The sequence below is a fragment of the Glycine soja genome, chromosome 1, assembly GCF_004193775.1.
Source record: "Glycine soja cultivar W05 chromosome 1, ASM419377v2, whole genome shotgun sequence".
Taxonomy (NCBI): Eukaryota; Viridiplantae; Streptophyta; class Magnoliopsida; order Fabales; family Fabaceae; genus Glycine; species Glycine soja.
This window is the reverse complement of record NC_041002.1, coordinates 14,891,339-14,911,079: the sequence shown is the minus strand read 5'-3', so window position 1 is coordinate 14,911,079 and position 19,741 is coordinate 14,891,339.

Below are 19,741 nucleotides of genomic sequence, written 5' to 3'. Positions count from 1 at the left end.
AGCGAGAGGGGTATACTTCCATGGAACGGCCTTATTGCTTTGGTAGGAAAACGGCGTTGGCTTGGGCACTATCGAGGGGTACTTGGATATGGAGCCGGTGACATTCCTAGTGAAACATATTACTAGGGCTTTGGGGGTTGGGGGAACTTTCCTTTCTGCCGACTGCATGCAAATCTGCGGTTCTTCCCTATTTCCCTTGGACACTTCGAGCTGCCCCCAGTCCATGAGCCGTTGAAGTAACTCTTCCACCGCGGGGCAGGTTTCCATGTCGTGTGATTCCCTGAGATGAAACAGACATTCGTCACTTTCGCCTCCGCCACGAGAGACCATGCATTCTGCCTGCAACGACTGGTAGATGAATTGTCTAGACTTAGCCACATCTTCTAATCTCTTTGACCCTGACGGCCTATCCCTTTCGATGGCGTTTACGCTAGCTCCTCCATGACTGGCTAGTGGATTGGTTTTAACGTTGGGGCCCTCCTCTTGGAATGATAGTCAGCCGACATTTATTAGGTGTTGCACCTTATACTTGAATGGCAGGCAAGAGTCAATGTTGTGTCCGGGGGCTCCACTATGGTACGCGCATGTGGCATTCGAGTTGTACCACTTGGGGTATGGTGGCTGGAAGACCTTCCCGGGTATGGCCACCACCAAATGATTTTCCAATAATGAGGGCCACAACTCGGAATATGCCATGGGAACAGGAGAGAACTCGTCTTTCGGGGGGTGTCGTGCATTGTTATAGCTCGCGCCAGGAGTTGTATTATTGGCTGGCCGGGGAATGGCTGGAGCTGTGTGTTGGGCAGGCATTTTTTCTGTTGCGGGAGGCCCTTCCACTTGAGTTGGGAGGGAACTTCCGGCTCGGATCGAAAAGTTCGGGTGGTTGTGTTGGTATGAGTTTTGGGCGTTTTGGGGCATTTTCATCCATGTTGGGGCGGTGGTGACCGCGTGGGTATCTCCTTACTTTTTCTGTGTGCCCACCACTGGGGCTCTTCTATTGTTGTTGGGGGCAACGTTGGAGGCATATTCAAACTTGCCTTTTCTCAATCCGGACTCGATTCTTTCTCCGGTGAAGACGAGGTCTGCAAAGTTAGCTGGCATATATCCTATCAGCTTCTCGTAGTAGAACGTGGGCAACGTATCTACCATAATCGTGATCATTTCCCTTTCAGTCATAGGCAGGACGACTTGGGCTGCTAGGTCTCTCCACCTTTGAGCATATTCTTTAATGGACTCATGTTCCCGCTTGGTCATGCTCTGAAGTTGGTTCCGATCAGGAGCCATATCCGTGTTGTATTGGTACTGCCTAATGAAGGCAGTTGCCAAGTCTTTCCATGACTGGATCTGAGAAGCTTCCAGATTGGTGTACCATGCCACCGCTACTTTGGCTAAGCTGTCTTGAAAGAAATGCATTAACAGCTTTTCGTTCATAGAATATGCCCCCATCCTTTGGCAATACATCTGAAGATGACCTTTTGGACACGTCGTCCCTTTGTATTTATCAAAATCTAGTACTTTAAACTTGGGGGAATGATGATGTCAGGTACCAGACACAGATCCGCTAAATCCGAGAACGGATAGTTGCCGAGGCCTTCTACCGCTCTCAGCCTCTCTTCAAGTAGATCAATCTTTCCCATGTCTTTTGCAAAGGGAACAAGTTCCTTAACAAGTGCGGATGGAGACGAGACGTGGCGGACTATGTTTGGTTGGGGCAACTCATGGGGGAATGGTTCCTTGAGGGGAAGTAGAGGGCCTAAATGGGCATCTCCTTCATCATCTTCCTGCAGAGGATAGTCGGCATGAGGAGGGAGTTATTCCTTGAAGGTAGGGGCTTGGCTCAAATCGTCTGGAGCAGTACGGGGAGTGAAGTTTGGAGGCAAACCATAAGGGTAGGCTTGAGGACTATACCTCCGATTGAAACCCGTCGTGTTTCTGTCTCGGCCCAAGTTTATTGCGGGATGTAGCACCGGTTCCGCTTCCCTAGCTGTATTGGAAGCGGCCGCCGTAGCATTATCTTCTATAGTTTTTTGAAGTTTTAGCATGGCCTCCATGATAGAAGCCATTTGATCTTTTAAGGCCGATAGGTCGGCCTTCATCTGTTCTTGCACTCCCTCTTCGTTATCCATCTTACTTCTGGATCGAGTGTTATAGGGGTGCCTTTGCGCTTTTTTAGTTATGGTGAGTTCCCTAAAGAAACAAACAGTGGTGAGTATGCCACCAAAACATGAATATGCTAATGAATGATCAGAGCACTTGGATCCACCTCAAGGCCTTTTTTAGATAACGTGATGAGTTTCAGAACTTCTCTTTTTATAAAAAGGAACAAAGCTTTTATCTAGCCAATATCATACAAAAGTGTTACAACAGAACCTAACGGTTTCTAATTATATGGGCCATTAAATCTATCATATGTTGACAGTAATTGATTAGCCCATGAATTTCTTCTGGGGCTGAACACACTTCAGCGATGGCCTTTGCTTTGGCTAGCAGTCGCGGGAGGTCTTGACTTCCATTTAAGGTCAAGGTGAACCTATCCATCCACATGGTCGCTTCTTGATGCAATGCATCAATCACCCTCCCTCTTGCTTCCTTCTCGGCATACGCTTGTGCGAAGTCCTCTACTAGTTTTTGTTCATGGGTCAAAGACTAGTTTAACTCTTCTTTATACTGCCCTATTATAGCTAGCATGCTTTGCTCCGTGGCTTCTAAGTGTTGGGCCAAACTCCTCTTGGATCTTGAGCATGCAGCTAACTCCTCCTTTAAGACCATGCGATGTACTCGTGACTGGTCTCTTTCCTCTCTCCGGAGCTTGAGCTCATTGTTGCTGCCCCACAAAGCTCCTCGGAATTTATCTCGGCCATGCTTTTCCTTGCGAGCCCTCTTGGTTTCTTGTTCAAGGGCTCTTGCGGTAGCCGCATTTTCCTCTCGTAACTCGGCACACTCTTTCCGGATATTTGTAGCGGCTGACTTGAATTTTTCTTTGGCGAGTCATGCCTTTCCTAGCTCTGATTTTAGAGCTTGGATTTCTTCATCCTCTTCCGGAGCTTCGAAGTTCTCCTCGTTGATAATTTTCAACTTGGAGAGCCAATCTAACCCTCGTGTATGAACTCTTAGCCATTCATGATAACCACCGATGATGCCATTACGGATGCCCCTAAGTTCTTTATCTTTCCTTAACGGGCTTTTCCACGCCTTGTGGACTCTTTGTGCAATCTTGAGACTTTGCGCGCCGAAATCTCTCACAAGGAAAGGCGAGAGGCTTTCTTCCATCGGTGCTCCCCTCTTGGGGTACCCTAACTGTCTTATGGCAAGTGCGAGATTATAGTTAATACAACCCCTCGTCCCTATCAACGGAACATTTGTCCCAAAGGACAACAGCCTTAAATTAGAATTGTGTGAAATTGTGTATCTAAACTTTTATTTCCCTTTTTTATTTTTGAGGTTGACAAAAGCGGGGCTCTTGCTCCTACGTACCCTCCATCGAAGAGGAAATCAGACCTACGTAGTTCTTTCTTAAGGGTGAATCAAGCAATTCTTTTTACTTGGAAGGTGGTCCTTTTAAGGCGTTGGACCTTAAAATGATCCATTTTTACTTGGTGAGAAAAACTAAGGTATCGAACCTTAAAATCTTTTTTAGTGATTTTTTGCGGACGAGCTTGACTTTGCGAGTTGTGTGGCGTCCCTAAATAATGACTGGTTTAATAGTAATGATTTAAATAACAAAAACCATGGGAAATTTTTTTTTTCTTTTTTTTTTTTCTTTTTCATTCCTTTCTCTTTTTCACAGTAATTAAGTTCAGAAGGAAAGTTATCACTATAAAGTTCTGAATGGCCAGTTCACAACTCTATTCGGAGTTATTTCTTTCCGATCACGCATAACCTCTAAAATATGTTGCTCTTTCAAAAATAAAAGTATACCAGCCATCATTTCAGGTCGTCACGTGTAAAATAATAAAATGAAATACGGTCGGTGAACTCCTTTTCAAATAAAGTTTGTTAACACGTTCTTTTCAAATAACAAGATTAAACATAAGTACATTCATAATCTAAAGCTATCCAAAATATGGGAGTTTTGCAAAATACATAGTGACATCTAGAGAAAAGGTATCCAATTACCTAACTATCTGTACTAGATACACCCACCCCAAAAATGTATATAATCCTAATCTAAGGAGTCGTCTGCTATGATGAAGAACCTCCACTAGTCGTTATCCCTTTGACTGGCTCACGGTGGACGTAGCCATAGGTTGTTTCCCCTTGTTGCTGGAATATGGCTTCATCCTCTTACTACTGTTTCCTCTTAAAGGATGGCTTCTCTGTGGTCCTCCAAAGCCTCTAGCTTGCCTCTCCTTCATCTTGTCCTCAAAAATCCTGCACTTTGTCACCAACTGATTAAAATCTGTGATCTGCATATAGCTAACCGCCTGCTGAATCTCCAATCGAAGCCCATTCTCAAATTGAGCACATAAATCTTCTTCATTCCGAGCATCTTGGTATTGAGGCCAATACTGTAGAAGTTCATTAAATTTGGTCGTGTATTCCCCAACAGACATGTTCCCCTACTTCAGATCCAGAAATTCCCTCGCCTTCCGCTTCCTGAGATCTCGTGGAAAATAATTTTCTAGAAATTTGTCCTTGAAGGCATTCCAAGGAATCACGCCTCCAGGTGCAGCAAATGAAGGCTTCACAAACTTCCACCAATTCTCGGCTTCTCCTTGGAGGATGAATGTCGCATAAGGGACCTTATGCTCCTCGAGGCAACCCATCGCCTCGAAAATCTTCTCAATCTCCGCTAACCACAACCTAGCACCTTCTGGATCATAGTCTCCACTGAACTTCGGCGGGTGGTTCTTACGGAAAGCCATGAGTCCTCGATACTCTGCCGGCTCCACATCACGTTCCTGCACTAGAGTTTCCAGCACAGCTGTGATGCGGTCTAGAACATCACGGTTCTGATCCCTACCACGTCCTGCCATACCTAACCTGTAGGGAAGCTATTAGTACCCAAGAAATTCTACTGAGAGAGTGACCACACAGGCTATGACAGTTACAACAATATCCTTCTCTCTATACATACATATACACACAACAATTCTACAGAATCAATTGCACATTCCTGCTTAAGACAAGAAAGTAGAAATACACACAATGTGTGACTTAATGTCACTCCCCGAAACCTACTCCCAAGTTTCAGAGATACACAACATTCACACAGCAAGACCATAAACAGGTTCACTAGAATCCAACTTTTGCTCTGATACCACCATTTGTGGCATCCCTAAATAATGACTGGTTTAATAATAATGATTTAAATAACAAAAACCATGGGAAATTTTTTTTTCTTTTTCTTTTTCTTTTTCATTCCTTTCTCTTTTTCATAGTAATTAAGTTCAGAAGGAAAGTCATCACTATAGAGTCCTGAATAGCCAGTTCACAACTCTATTCGGAGTCATTTCTTTCTGATCACGCATAACCTCTAAAATATGTTGCTCTTTCAAAAATAAAAGTATACCAGCCATCATTTCAGGTCGTCACGTGTAAAATAATAAAATGAAATACGGTCGGTGAACTCCTTTTCAAATAAAGTTTGTTAACACGTTCTTTTCAAATAACAAGATTAAACATAAGTACATTCATAATCTAAAGCTGTCCCAAATATGGGAGTTTTGCAAAATACATAGTGACATCCAGAGCAAAGGTATCCAATGTGGTGGCTTCAGACACATGTATACAATCATCAAATTCCTATACAATAGGTCTACCCATACAAAAACCAAAAGAGTAAACCTAACTATCTGTATTAGATACACCCACCCCCAAAAAGTATATAATCCTAATCTAAGGAGCCGTCTGCTATGATGAAGAACCTCCACTAGTCGCTATCCCTCCGGGACCACTCTCCTCCGTAGAGTCTGCCTCAGATGTCGACATGACGTCCTCGGGAGAATCCACCTCAGGGAGTGGGTCCTCATCACCCTCTAGAAAGTCAAGAGCATCCACAGCAGGCTCAGGAGGTAGCTCCTCTGGGTCCTCCTCGGGGTCTTCCTCAGATGACGTCACCTCAATCACTTGGACTGGCTCCACTAGTAGATATAGAGTAGGTGTAGGTAATATCCACTCCACAGTGCGCTGAAGCGTGCGTGCTGATTCCTCTGGATGTACCAACGAAGTAGCCGTGAGTCGGATCGTGCCACGGAATCGGCACCTCGCATTGCCTTCGAGGGTCTCCCAAACTCCCTCTAGGCACTCCATCTCCACTCGGTCATGGCTGAACTGCGCTGCCATCACGATCTACAAGAAATAAAAGAAAGGGGTAGACTTTTTCACGAGAGATCTAACTACAGTAGCAACACAATGCGTCCCATAACCACTACATGCAATTAAAAGGTGTGCCTCAAGGCTTTTCTTCTCTGGTAATCGATTACATAGCATTGGTAATCGATTACCAGAGGCCTAACTTGAGTTACACAACTTCAGAACATGAAAACCTGCAATATGCACTGTGTAATCGATTACACATAACTGGTAATCGATTACCAGTGGCCTATTACTCTGTGTAATCGATTACACAACATTGGTAATCGATTACTAGAGGCCTCCACAACATACTGTCTCCATTTCTAAGCCTGGTAATCGATTACACAACATTGGTAATCGATTACCAGAAGCCCTCTCACGTTCCTGATCCTATTTCTAGGCCTGGTAATCGATTACACATCCTTGGTAATCGATTACCAGAGGTCATCTTAACTTCCTGTCTTCATTTTTAAGCCTTGTAATCGATTACCCACCCTTGGTAATCGATTACCAGAGGCCATGTTCCAAATATTACTTAAGATCCATAGCTGGCCAGCCACCACACAAGCCTCCTTGCTTTGTGGTCTTTGTTCTTTTATCGATTGACTGCCAGGAGCTCGCCTGTTTAGGTACATCACAGGTTCTCACTGACTGACTACGCCTGGGTTGGGTCGGGATTGGTCAAGCTTGGTCTTGGGCAATAGCACCCCACCTAACGTCCCCAAGGTCTCCTGACCCCCGCGACATATCTCCAGGTACCACTCTGTGGTCAACGAATAAAAGTAGGAAGTCTCACCCTTCCACACTTCCTCACTTCAAGCTTGTAGGATTATGGGGTACCCGTCACATGTGGTACTAGGTGGTGGTCGGGCGATGGTGCAATTCGACTATCCACATCCACAAATCACACATATATCCACCATCCCCAGTTGCCCACCTTCAACTGAGCTCACGTACTCCCACGTAGCCCTTATCCTCGTTCCTCTCAACACCGGGTCCCCATCAATCCCTCCAAGCTTCCATAACATCCAAGCAATTTCAACATCCAAACATCATGAACTATCAAAACCAAGCCAAAAACAGGGCAGAGGCAGAAAACTCTGCCCAAAGCACAAACCAATACCACAGTTTTTCTTATTCAAATACCCCAGTAACATTCTCTTCGTTCCAATTTGTTCACCGTTGGATCAACTCGAAAATTTTACTGGAGGTTCCTAGTACATAAGTCTACATTTTGACCGTTGGGATCTGCTAGAAAACGTCCAGAACCCAATATGTACAACCCTTTCCACAATCAGCCATGCATAAGCATTTTCTGCACAAGCACAAAATTCTGTTGCACATTTCAACAGCAAAATTCTGCATAATAGTGCATATTTTCGAAATCACTCTTTCCTTCATCCAATTTTGCCCAAATTAGATCCTACAAGTCCTAAATCATGTATAAATCACACCTAAACCAAAGACAAGCCTCAGACCAAAGCAGCTCAAAATCTAGGTATCTAAAACCCCTCAATTTAGTGGATTTTCAAGGTTTGAGAAGTGAAAATGAGAATGGGGTAATTTTGGAGCAAACTCTCATCTCACACAAGTCTATAACATTGATCTAAACTCGCTCAAACTGGTTTTACGATGAAAACTCCACCGAATCAAAATTTGACTCCTCAACACCCAATTTACCCTAGAAATGGCTCTTGCCTTCACTTTGGTCATTCATTTACCTCCTTTGCACAACCCAAGCTTTCCCCAGTCCTAAATGATATTTCAAACTAAGATTAACTCACTTTAACCTCCAATTACCACTAAATCCAGATTTAGCTTTTCAAATCCTTAAAGCATCACACTTTTCCACTCATATCACTACATTCTCACTTTTAACCCTAGGTTAACTCTACCCTTCATCTCTATCAGTTTTCCATCAACCATTTCAGCATACAAGCATCACAAGCATCATCATAAAAACCCTAAAACAGAATGGGTAAGCTTGACTTATACCAAACATGACAAGTTTAACATGTTTTCATCAAATTTCTTCACAAATAACTATCATGAGGCATAAACCTAGTAAAACTACCCTTCATAACTCCCAAAACCCAATACCCAGGAAAATTCATGTGATAAGAAGTCTACCCAAACCTGAAATGTGAAGTCCCACAATGGAGAGGTGCTCTTCATGACTCCGAAAATGGCTTCCTTTCGCGATTTGGAGCAAAAATGGTGTGCAAAGGTTGGAGCTTTGATGGAGCTTCAATGGTGAGGAAGAAGAAAGGAATAGCAACGTGAGAAAGAGAGGGAGAAAAGCTTCTGAAATTTTGGGCTGAGTGAGGAGAGAGAACGTGGCTTTTGGTTTAAAAGGCTTTTCTTTTCTTTTTTCTTTTTTTTTTTTAAAAAAAAGGATGTGCCACATGTCTTCTTTTGAGTGGAGCAAAAGGGTCCATTTTTTTTCTTGATGTGACTTATACTCAGTCACAAGAAGAGAAAAATCTGACCTTTTTGAAACACTAAAATCCTGCCTCAGTTTGCGTGTCATTTCACTGGTTCCAATCCCTCGCGTTTCTCTGCACCCGTCGGGGCCAGTTTTCGAAAGTAGGCAATATATATATCAAAACACTCAGAATGAAACCCCGAGCGTGGTTCAGAGGTTGGTTTCGTTAAATTTTAAGTTGTACGTAAAACGATAATTTTTTTAGACTAATTAATTGAGAATTAACCTATAACTATCCAGTTATGGATTTCTCTTCCTTAATCAGCCTAACCCGCGTATCTTTCCCCCAATATACCTACTTCTACCAGAAGTATATATATATATACTGAATAACACTTATATATAATCATTCAAAAAGCATTGTTTACAAAATTCCGGGTAGAAATTTCTAGGATGTCACAAGTTGATTTTAGCCTTAGTTTCACTTTAGTTATTAGTCAATTCAATTAAGAAAGAGAAATTCCAAAGAGAAACGTCCGATGGATTTTTTTGCCTTATTTTACTAAAAGATATTTTTTGATTATTATATTATTATTTTACCTCTTTTGGGTTTCCAACGTGGTTACGGCATGACCGAACGGTCGGATTTCATTTTAACAGAAATTAACGGATATTAAAAATCAAATGATCGGTGGAAATTTATTTTATTTTTTGATTAGGCGAGAAAATGACTTAAGTAAATGACTGAAGCACGTCAAAAGGGGGTACGGAAAGTAAATGAAATGAAAATAAAAGCACGCGAAACAAGTGGGGACCACCAAGGGTACATAAAATGAATTGAAAAGTTCGATTTCGGGAACTTACCGGTTGAAGACCGAAGAACGACGAAGAACGAACGACGAACGATGAAGAACGGTTGAAAATCTTTGCGAAATCACCCACGGAAACGTTACGGAAGCGCCTCGGCTTGGATTTTCTTCACGGAAACAATTTTCCTCACTAATTTTAAGTGATTACGAAATGCCAAGAAGGCTGAACCCTTTTCTTCTTCACTCCTCCCTCTATTTATAGGAAAATAGGGGAGGAGCTTGCCACCCAGCTCGCTCAGGCGAGCTCAGCTCGCCCAGGCAAGCCAGGTTGCTTCCTCCAGAAGCAACCGCCTTCTGGAGGAACAATCTGGAAGGCCCAAGTGGGCGCCCAAGTGGGCCTGGTTGCTATTTGCACCCCCTTTTTTACTAAATACACCCCCCTTTGCTTGTTTGGTGATTCTTTTTCCGTAACGTTACGAAACTTTACGAATTTCGTAACGATACTTGTTTTCTTTCCGTAAGGTTACGGAACCTTATGGGTCATGTAATTACTCCTTTTTTAGCTTTCGGAATGTTACGGAAACTCACGGATTGCGTAATAATACTTCCTTTTGATTTCTGGCATGTTACGGAATTTCACGGATTGCGTAACAATGCTTCCTTTTGATTTCCGGCATGTCTCGGAACTTCACATATTGTGCAACAAAGGGTGCCAAGTACCTCGAAGCGGTCAACCAAAGGTTGCATGCCATCAAACAATAGTTCCCGGACGAAATTAGGGTATTACAGTAGCTAAGCTCTAGCTTCTCATCTCAAGGAGGTGAGCTTAGCTATTAGAGAGGTGTGTGTAGCTAAGCTCTAGCTTCTTTAGGAATCTTCTCAAGGAAGCTTCTCAAGGAAGTGAACTTAGTTATTAAAGAGGTATATGTAGCTAAGCTCTAGCTTCTCAAGGAAGTTTTCTCAAAGAAGCTTCTCAAGGAAGTTTTCTCAAGAAAGCTTCTCAAGGAAGCTACCTAGTCTATAAATAGAATAATGTGTAACACTTGTGGTAACTTTGATGAATGAGAGCCTTGTGAGACACAACTCAAAGTTCAACTTCTCTCCCTTTTTCTTCCTTCAATTTCGTGCTCCCCCCTCTCTCTTTCTCTCCCTCTTTCTTTTCCTCCATTGAAGCATCCTCTCCAAGCTTCTTATCCAAGGCTCATCTTGGTGGTGAAGCTCCTTCTTCCATGGCTTATTCCCTAGTGGATGACACCTCCTCTCACCTCTTCTCCTTTGTCTTCCGCTGCATCTCCATGGTGGAAAATCACCATTAAAGGACCTAATTGAAGCTCAAAGATCCAGTCTCCATAGAAGCCACACAAGCAAGCTTCCATCAAAATTAGACCTACGTAGTTCTTTCATAAGAACAGAACGTTGGTTAAGTTGTTTTGATATTTTTCCGCAAGATCGATTGTAACCGAACAAAAGTCGTTTAAGGTGTTGGGCCTTTAAACGATCTTTTTGATTTTTGAAAGGAGGGGAGCACTGTTAAGGCGCTGGACCTTTAACGATATCTTGTTTTTGAGAGGAGAGAAATGTTAAGGCGTTGGATCTTTAACGATCTCATGGGGTCGACAAAAGCGGGGCTTTTGCTCCTACATATCCTCAATTGTGATGAGGAAATTAGACCTACGAAGTTCTTCGAAAAGTGGTAAAGTTTATACGGTGTGTTGATTTTATACTTTTGAAAGGTCCATTTTAACTGATAAAAGCAAAGACGACCGTTTAAGGCATTGGACCTTAAAACGATTTCAAGTGACCCTTTTTGCGGACAAAGCTTGATTCGAGAGTTGATTTTAGCCTTAGTTTCACTTGGTTATTATCAACTCATTTAAAGGAACTTTCAAAGTAAAATATCTAATTGGGGGCCTTTTAATTATTTTATTATTATTTTAGATATTTTGATTATTTTATTATTATTTTGATTTTTTTTATTTAACCGAGGTTATGGCATGAACGATCGGTTGGATCTTGTTTTAACAGTGATTAAATGAGATTACAACACAAATGATCGGTTGAAATTCATTTTATCATTTATTAGGCGAGATAACGGCTTAAAAGATCGGTCGAAACTCGTTAAAAATGGAAGAAAATAATATCGAAAGTAAATGAAGTAAGAATGAAAGCATACAAAACAAGAATGGACCACTAAGGGTGCATAGAATGAATTGAAAGCTTCGAATTTGAGAACTTACCGATTGAAGATCGAAGAATGATGAAGAACGAACAAAGAACGACGAAGAACTTCCATGGAATTGCACACAGAAATGTCTCGAAAGCGTTACGGAAGCACCTCGGCTTGGATTTTTTCCCTTCTTTCTCTTTTCCTCACTAATTTCAAGTGAAAGCTTAGTGAAAAAATTGTTGGCCCCCTAAAACTCATCCCCCTTCCCCTATTTATAAGAGAAAATGGGAGGTGGTTGCCGCCCAGTTGCTTCCTGATGAAGATTTCTAAGCGCACCCCCAATTGATAAGTTCACACCCCCTCCAAAGGCTTCCTGGTTAAGTTTCTTGAGCACACCCTACAATTGATAAGTTCATCCCCCCTCCAGAGTGTTCTAGATGGTCCCAGATGGACCGAATGCTAGTTACACCCCTTAGTTTGATAAGTGCAACCCCATTTTTGTGTTTTTTGCTGATTTCTTTTTGAAACGTCGTAGAACTTTACGGATTACACTGCGATGGGTGTTAAGTGTCTGAAAGTGATCAACCAAGGTCCGCATGCCGACAACAATTGTCCCCGGACAAAATTAGGGTACGACAAAGGTGAGACGACGAAAAATGCATGTGGGCCTCATCATGTTCAGGTTCAGAGCAAGCATTCTTTCTCACCATATGGGTTGCCTCCTAATTATACACTGCCCACTATTGTATACGCTTCTAATGAGAATATCAACAATTCTGCAACCGTATTCATTTAGAATCACCAACCCTAATCTGATCAAGCACATGTCTCTCAACCCATGGGGGAAACACATGAAGTTCCCCAAGACCACACTCTGGTTGAGTTTGGGGTTTATCCAGGATATACCACTGAAGGGTAGGCATTTTCTGGCATCCCTGTGCGGAATGCTCCCGGAATATCTCAATGTTGTTCGTTATCACAACCTTGCATTTTGTAAGGGGAGAGGGGCCTTCCACAGTACTTGAGAAGGAAAGGATTGAGCATATGGAGGAGAGGCTACGCACCATTGAAGGAGGAGGAAATTATGCCTTTGCTGACATGGCAGAGTTGTGCTTGGTACCCGACGTGGTTATTCCTCCAAAGATCAAGGTGCTAGATTTTGATAAGTACAAGGGAACCACTTGCCCAAAGAATCACCTAAAAATGTATTGTAGGAAGATGGGGGCATATGTGAAAGATGAAAATTTGTTGATGCATTTCTTCCAAAAGAGTCTTGTTGGGGCAGCAATTACCTGGTATACTAACCTGGAACCTTCCTGGGTCCATTCCTGGAAGGACCTAATGGTTGCTTTCATTAGGCAGTATCAGTATAACTCTGATATGGCTCTAGATAGAATGCAACTACAAAACATGTGCAAGAAAGACAATGAATCTTTCAAAGAATACGCTCAAAGGTGGAGAGATTTGGCAGCTCAAGTAGCACCCCCGATGATGGAGAAAGAGATGATAACAATGATAGTGGACACATTGTCGGTGTTTTACTATGAGAAGATGGTAGGTTACATGCCTTCAAGTTTTACAGATTTAGTGTTTGCTAGCGAAAGGATCGAAGTGGGTTTCAGAAAAGGGAAATTTGATTATGTTGATACTACGAGTTCTAGTAATAGAAGACCTGGGATGAGTGGAGGGAATAAGAAGGAAGGAGAAACCCATGCTATGACTATCGTTCCTACATGGCCAAATTTCCCACTAGCCCCTTTAAATCCCATGTACCAATATCCTCCCCAACAATATCAATACTTAGCCAATATCAGTCTTTCCCATTACACCACCATTCCTAATTCCAATCAAAACTCCAACCAAGGAAGGAATTTTCCAGGAAAGAAGCCTGTAGAATTCATCCCAATTCCAGTGTTGTATGCTGACTTACTCCCGTATCTGCTCGATAATGCAATGGTAGTTGTGAGCCCATCAAAGATTCCTCAACCTTCATCTCCCAGAGGATACAACTCCAATGTGACATGTGCTTATCATAGGAGAGTTCCGGGGCATTCCATTGAGCATTGTATGACCCTGAAACATAAGGTGCAAAGTCTGATTGATGCAGGCTGGCTGAGATTTGAGGAGGAGAATCGCTTGTGAATTCTAATGTCGCCAAGCAATACTATGCATGATGCTTGGGGCAATTTGAAGGTTGTTGTTAGATGTTCCCAATGACTCATTAGGATTTTCATGTTTATGCTATTATTGTAAACAACACTCATAATGTTAATAATATGGATGAATTTGATGTTGTTGTCTCTCATTCACTCATAATTACATCTTTGCTTATTTAACTTTCACTGGAATGTGAATGTACGTCGTTGGTTTGTTTGCTCAAGTGACTTGTGCTCCTAAGTTGATCTCCAGGTCTGCCCAATTAGAAATTGCACGTCCTACGCGTTTGGTGGGGGTGCCATAAGCGACGAGTAAAGTCGAATAAACATTTGATTGACTGTGTTTCCAAATAAAAAATGAGAAGTATAGACATTCATGTGACCTCATCTTATCATTCTTAAAAGTTGTCTTTCTCAAGAAAAAAAATGATGAGTTGTGAAGAACAAGAGTCATTTGACTTAATCTGTTAATTGAAAATCCTTTAAATATTTCTTGTCCTTGAAAATTCTTTCTAAAACCTGCATGGTTTCTTTCATTTCTTCTTACTACAAGGTCATGACAAACAACAACAATATATACCTCTGAAACCTACATTGGGGCAATGACATACACCATGCATGAGCTTCAAGCGAGCCTAGGGGTAGCAAAAAGTCCTCACCCGATAGGTTGAAAACCCAAAAGAGTGGCCTAGGCAAAAGTTGGGGAAATAAAAAAGGAAAAAACAATCAGGGGCGTGTTATCAAAGGTTTTGTCCCAAAATCCAAACTGTAAAAGTCTCTAATCAAGATTTGAAAGGTCGTGTTCCATCATCCCCAAACACCAATTTATCCCTTGTTACCCCTTTCGAGCCAAAGCATATTTGTTTTCTTTAAAAAAAACAACAACAACAAAAACCCTGAGTAGGAACCACCACTAAACCGGCGGGAAGAGCAATGCAAATAACACATGCATAAGATTTACTAATCTCTAGGTTTGGTAACAATGATGTTAATAAAAAAAACAGAAAACAAATCCGCCAAAGGTGAGTGAAAAAAAGAGACAAAAGATCTCCAAATTTTACAAGGAAGGCACAAAAGTGCAATAAAGATTAATGAATAAGACCAAAGGTTAGCAATCAGCTTGCTTGGGCTAATAGATTTCTTTAGCCATAAGCAACACACTCGCCTGGGTGAATTGGTGCCTTCAGCACTAAGTCACAAATTTGCCTGGGCGAGCTACAGCTCGCCTGGGCAAATTCCTCTGCACCTCTTGGCTCTTTTATATAAATAGCCATGTTTAGGAAGTTGGAAATAACATCCAAAGGCAGAGAGAAAACGTGAGAAACTCAGGAAGTGAAGAAGAAAGTAGAAAGTGGAGTCTGGGCGCTATAGAGTTATGACCGTGGATCGCATTCTTCATCATTTCTCTAGTTAGTCTTGTACCCTTATGTAATCTTTGTACCCTTATGTATCTCTTTTGATATTATATATATGTATGAATCTTTTCTACTTATTATTGGTGATTTCATTCTATTCGTAATGCTCGATTCTATTTGATCACTAGTTTCATGAAATTGGATTTTAAGTTTGACTGAGAAGTACTCTTAGAATTTGAACTAAATGATTTTACTCTTTACGTTACGTTTCTAAGAATAGGGCATAATGTTTTGATTGCAAATAGTACAAGATTATGATTTTAAGGCTGGAATGTTTACTTCATATGCGAGGGATCGATATTCTATAAATATTCTTAGGATTCTCGAGTGCAAGGGATTGACTCGGGGTAACTTAATGTGTGCATTCGTAATGTTAGAAAATGATTCATATATGTTAATCTTATCAGGATACTGAGGGTATGAACGATGAAATCCAATCCTAAGTTTTCTTGAATTAATTAAATTCATTATTATTTTTTTTGTAATTTTACGTACTTTCGATACACTAAATTCCGTTATTTCTGTTATTTCCGTAAATTCCATTATTTTATCTTTAGTTAGTTAAACACACCCATGATATTTCGATTAAATTTGTACATAACTATTGAACTGATAACCTTTATCCAAATGAATTAAGTAACTCAAGTCCCTGTGGAGACGATCTCTTTTTATAAATTTGTAACCTGTGACAACAATTGGTACGCTTGCTAAAAGTCTAACACAAGGTACAACTATACCAATATCTTTCACTAGTTCTTTACATAGCTCAAAATGTTGGTAATGCTACTTATGTCTGCCAATATCTTTCCCCCAAGTTTAATTTAATGATGACATGCCAGTTGTTATGATTAACATATTGTTTCATTATACATCACTATTATTAATTCACACAATTTGGATATATTTTGCTATGCAACTTTGGAAATTGATTAGTGTTATCTATAGTAGTCACTATTTAGTTACTTTGCCTTTATTGCAAGTTGTGGTTTGCCCTGTGATTTAGATAAGACTATAGTTCTATCCAATCATATTGATTACTGATTTTAAGCTTCAAGTGTTTTCACTTGATCTATTCTGTAAATTTGTTACTTTGTTGTTGCTTTGATTGGGTTTAGAAGGACTCTTTATGAAGCTGATCACCATAGCTAAATGTGATAGCTAGCTATCTCTTCACAAGTAGACATGTATATTTGAACATAGTATTTTATCTATTTTATTGAAGAATATGCTAGATAATTTCAAATAACCACTAACATATGTTTCTCTTTCATAGACTATTTTTCTTTGTCATCTCGCACTGCCCACTTGCACTTATTGTTTTTGCTAGCAAGTCTCCCTCATTGTATATATGTTTTTCTCTTTTATGCTAGTGTATGTATTACTCTTTTGTACTATTCTTTATATTCAAGTTAAGGATTAATGCATTATGAGTGAACCTTAGTTTCCCGTTTGAGGTCCAATACAATGATTAATACTAATAGTTTTGATTAATGGTTATATTGAATCTTAAATTGTCTGTTTGAATAGTTTGGGAAGAGTCATTTTTCTATACTTGATTCATACGAATAGGTTAAGTGTCTTTTCTTAAATTTGATAAAATTTTTGTTTAGTTCATTTCACTTTGTTCTTTGAGTGCATACTTGATTGAATTAGAATTGATGTCACCGCTTTCATGTCATGTACTAGGAGATCAATGCGAAATGCTGCTGAAATTTTGTCAAATTTAAGAAAAGAGACTTAACCTATACGTATGAATCAATATAAGAAAGTGTCTTATTGAATGGGATATGGCCACAACTTTTATAAGAAAAGTGAGATCTTTATGCATGGAATATTTAAATTTGTGAGTATCACAGAAGAGGATACATGGATTGAAGTTCGATGAAAGCATGACGCATTAGTCAAGAGTATCTCAATGGGGTTGAATAGTTTTTTGAATTTGCTCAAAGAAATGCAACTGATATATGTTAAATGTGTGAATGGAAGACAACATGTAGTGGGCAACATAAGGACACATCTTATCTGCGATGGGATTGCTCGGTATTACACAAGATGGATATGGCATGGTGAAAAGACAAACATGCCAATGGTGTCCCAAACTAAGCATGCTAATGTAGAATTAGAAGATCGATTAAAGGACATGATCCTCGACGTTGGCCAATAGTCTTTTCTGCAAGCATATGCACCTATGCATGATACATTAGAAAGTGATTCAAAGAAACCTTTGTATTTGGGTAGCAAAAAGTATACATGATTGTTAGCGGTGTTAATTTTGATGGATTTGAAGGTGCAAAATATGGGTGGGGTGATAAAAGTTTCACTGATTTGCTTAAGGTGTTGTGAAAGGTGTTTCCAAAGGAAAACATGTTGCCGAAAAATAACTTTGAGGCAAAGAAGATATTATGTCTTATGGGTATGGAGTACCAGAAAATACATGCATGTCCTAATGATTGCATATTATACAGAAATGAGTTTGAATAACTACGTAAATGTCCCGGATCTGGGGTATCATGGTACAAAATAAGGGATGATGACTGTAACGATGGTGAATGCACAAAGAAAGACACCCTAGCAAAGGTGTGTTGGTATCTTCCAATAATTCCAAGGTTTAAACTATTGTTTGCTAATGAAGAAGACACAAAAAATCTTACATAGCATGTGGGATGGGAGAAAACATGATGGATTGCTTTGGCATCCAGCTAATTCTCCCCAGTGAAAAAATAATCATATTTTTCCAGATTTTGGGGGGATGCAAAAAACATTAGGATTTGACTTACTACTGATGGAATGAATCCTTTTGGTAGTGACCGCTTTTGCTAGTGATTTATAACCTGCCTCCTTGGCTCTGCATGAAGCGAAAATATATTATGTTGTCTATGATGATTTGAAGTCCAAGACAGTCAGCAAATGACATTGATGTTTATCTAAGTCCATTGATTGAAGACTTGAAAAAGTTGTGGGAGAAAGGGGTTGATGTGTTTGATGGGAATTTGAAGAAGATATTCAAGTTGCGTGTAGTGGTATTTGTACCATTAATGACTTCCTATCGTATGAGAATTTGAGTGAATATAGTGTTAAGGGACATTACACATGCCCTATATGTGAAGATAACATAAGGTATGTGCAATTGAAGCATGGTAGAAAGACAGTTTGCACTAGGCATAAGAGATTTCTCAATCGTTACCTGATGTGGAAATCTAATCAAATTTAACTATGGATGTAGCATTTCAACATTAATTTGCAAATAACTGAAGTTAAAATATATACATGACATCAGTTTTAAAATTCATGTTGAATTTCAATGTCGTTAGATACAATATCGGTTCAAAACCGATGTTAACAACCTTTTTCAATTGATGTTGAATGTCTTTTTTTAATACTAAAAAAAAAACAATTGGATTGACATTATGGGATATGAGAAAAAAGTGAAAAGAAAGAGAGAGAAAGATGAAATCCAAAGAAACTAACAAAGCAATCTATTAGAATATGAGTGGAGGAGAGAATGAAGCATCAATCAAGCAAAGGAATCTGATGTGAGCGAGGGAAGCTTCTATTATCATAGTCGTCAATTTGAAATAATTAATAGTTTACATTCCCAATTTGCATTAAAACTTGATTTCTTTTTGTCAAAACAATAGAAATTTATTTCTTAATTAATATAAACTTTACATGTTAAAACTGTTTTGGCTATCAATAAATAAAATCATGCAAAGTGAGATTTTGAAATTTCTAGACATTTTTTATTGTAAATAAATATGAAAGTTGAAACTTGATTTCTTTTTGCCAAAACAACAGAAATTACATTACTCTAATTGGAACAAATTTATTGCATATACCACGGTACTATCAACTTAGTCAAACATACGTTATGTGATGAACAAAATTATTTCATAAATAAAAATTACTTGTTGTAATTTTATTATATAGGAAAACTTTATTAAATTGATCAAGTAGTTTAGTTGTTTTATTTTGGGTTGAATGAATTAAAAGTAATAAAAATAGCTTTAAAAATAAAATATCTTTTATTAACTATTATTGTACAAACTTTAGAAGCAACATTTTTAATAGACTTTAAAAGCTGTACGCGGATGACTCACTAGAAATTTAGCTACACCAACTATGAGTTGTTTATGAGGAAGTAAGAGAAACCCAAGTTAGAAAAGATTCAGAAGTAGGAAAAAAGACAAAGAAAATAGTAAAAAAGACAATTATGTGAAAGGCACAACTCGCACAAACTTTGACTGAGTTTGAACAATCTCCAATAGTCATAATCCTCCAATAAAGGAACGTTCCCTCTCAAATCTGTTTCTAATTGGCGACTCACATAAATCCCTCGTTGTTCCCTAGCCAATTCTGTTGCTAATTTGTCGCAATGATCCCTTGCTATTCCCTAAGAAAGAAAGTGACCTTTGTCCCTTGCAATTTTCTCACAAATATCTCGCAAGATGTCCCTCACTACTTTTCCGCTCGGT